Below are 2,905 nucleotides of genomic sequence, written 5' to 3'. Positions count from 1 at the left end.
TATAAATATATTAATGAGGGTAGAAATTTATATTAATCAATTAAAACCAGTGGTCTAGCATATTAAAAAAATCCGAAGATTAAAATTATACAAAAATAAGAGGAATGACCAGCAAATGTGGATTCCTAAATGCTAGAAATAGATGCCGAATCATCTAACCACGAAGAAAATATGTTCTCAGTAGAAAATTTAGCGACACAACAGACTGTTTTAGTAAATCTCTTCAGAATGCGAAAAATAGATTGATACATCGGTCAGGATATACACACAAACATAAATATATACACATATGAAAGTACCCAATACATTGTTGAATTTCATAGAACTGTGTCTCACCCCGTTAATAGAAAATACAAAATTCATCTTGTGAATTACACTACACTAATCTTGGAATTGTCAATGCAAGCCCAAATACTTTCTCTTGAAAGCATACCCTCCTGAGACATGATAAATAGAAATTAGTATCAAAGATCCTCGTGATACTTGAGTACCACAACGAACACAAATTTAAGTTATTAGTGATTTCTACTAATTTACTGATGAGTACATTTGACTGGAAGGCAGGTGAAAGGAATTATGGTTCTGATGATGTATAATCCTATTTGCCGTAGATATGATAAACATAAATCTGGCTCTACACAACACTTTTAACACAAAAGTTTATTGAATAACTGTACGTTTTTGCGCTATAAAACAAACACAAACATCATGCTACCGCTTCACTAGAGCTGAGCACCCTCAATTTACACAAATATTACATAAATTCGTAATGAACAGTTCATTGAAAACTAATCCAGATCCACCAAAACAGTCTACTTAAAAACAAACATCGAGTGGCTGGAAGATGTAATAAACTATGTTCGATGGGATACATAAAATAATAAGATACAAGCAAAAATAGGAACAATGAAAATTTTGTTAAAGATTGAAAAACGTTTAAATTACACGATCGTATCCAATTATTTATTTCATGATGAATGTCAGAAACCTGCAGATATGGGTAAATACAACGAATTTCATTACGTTGTCATAACTGGATGTAATGCGATGGAATACGTTTTATTGCAAGCAAAAATGTAAACATAAATTTAAAGTACAAGTAAAAATAGTTTGATATTAATCATCATTACACTGCAAAACACAACAACTATCAACCTCTGCATCAATATATATATCTGATGTATTGTTAAAGCCTACATTGACACATGGATTGTTGTGATAATACATACAATCTGTCCACTCGCATGATTTCCATCTGTAACCAAAAGATTTGCAAGTGTATTTTGTTTCACAAACATAATATACTGACGATTCATGGGTAAAACTGACTTTGTAATTTTTCAGCCGAATATCTGTATGTGAACAGCGTGGTTCTGGGGTCAATATGCCATTTTGACACATCACATTCTTATTTGAGTTCTTCACATAACAAAGTTGACATGAATAAGTAATATTCGTGTTTTCTGTGACTGTGCTGCCAAACGGAAGATATTGTAAAGTGTCTGAATTTCGGTAGCCATATATGCCAAACTCGCGTAATAATTGACAGTTCTTTACACATCGTGGAAGTTTTACACTTCACGTTCCATTTTCTAAACAGGTTCTTTTAGAATCTCCCAGCAAAGTTTCTCCTGCTGAGCAGCTATATTCAATAACTGAAAAATTATGTGACAAAATAAAATTTAATCCATGTAGTTTCTCAATTTTACAAGTTTTTATGCACTTTATGTCTGGGTACCATTAACCTAACAAGCACTGAACGATTCCAAATGAGACAGGAATGAAAGATCGTTTGCACGAATATAACAGTTTCTCTCCTTGATTGATTAAGGTTCTTGGTTTTAAAATTGTACCTTCAGAAATAGTCACAACTCTGCCAGCAATTTCAGGTACAAAGCAACTCAAAGTGCAAACAGGTGTCGGAAAGTTCCAGCTACCGTCTCGAAGACAAGTTAATACAGATTCACCTTTCAGATTATATGGTTTTAAGCAACTAAAAGCAACTGTTTCGTTAACTTTAACTTCATTTGTATTGTTTATATTGCCATGTTTGGGTGGTTGCAGTGGGAGACATTTAACAATTTCACAAACTGGTGGGAGAGACAACCACTGCTGATTTTCTTGACACCGCATTGAATTGTTTCCTCGCAAAAAATAACCAGAAACACAGGAAAAGTGAATAACAGAGTTATATGTGTATGCAACATTTATCATGAAACTGTGCAGGTTTATGAAAAATGGGACAGGTTATTAACTTACATTTTTTATCTTCATACATCCATTTACCATTCCAACAAATAATATATGCCGTATTCTCTACGCTTGCTTCAAAATAGCGGTTGCACTTTTGTTGCAGGTATATTTTTTCCTCTTCTCATTTTAAGGTATATTGTATTCGACTGTTGTTCAATTTCGGTAAAGGACCACAGTTTAGAATATTTGTCATTTGGTCAAAAAACCACCGAGAAAAGTTTTTGTCGTTTGAGGTCGAATTATTGAATTCCGACACAATCTTTATCATAACCTTTCCAAATGTATTATTTTCACTCTGCACCGTGAATAAGACAAAGAAAAAAGAAATAAAATGTACTGGATATCATTCTCCCAGTTTTGTCTGTCATAAAGTGTAGTCGCTTGTTCACTTTAATTCTAATATCTTCTTGGGCAGCCTTTTATACTCTCATTAACCCTCTTTTCCTCCAGTCAGCAATAAACAATTTCGTTGAGTTTTATTTTGAAATTGAGACATAGTTGATTAGACAGAGAATAGGGTGTATGAAAAAAAAAATGTAAGTAGGTGGGGTTTTGCTTCACACACATACACACACACACACACACATATATATAAACATATATAACTCTTTTACTCTTTTACTCTTTTACTTGTTTCAGTCATTTGACTGTG

Source organism: Octopus bimaculoides, chromosome 3, assembly GCF_001194135.2.
Source record: "Octopus bimaculoides isolate UCB-OBI-ISO-001 chromosome 3, ASM119413v2, whole genome shotgun sequence".
In the NCBI taxonomy this organism is placed as follows: Eukaryota; Metazoa; Mollusca; class Cephalopoda; order Octopoda; family Octopodidae; genus Octopus; species Octopus bimaculoides.
The sequence above is the reverse complement of the archived record's forward strand: the minus strand, read 5'-3'. Positions refer to the sequence as shown.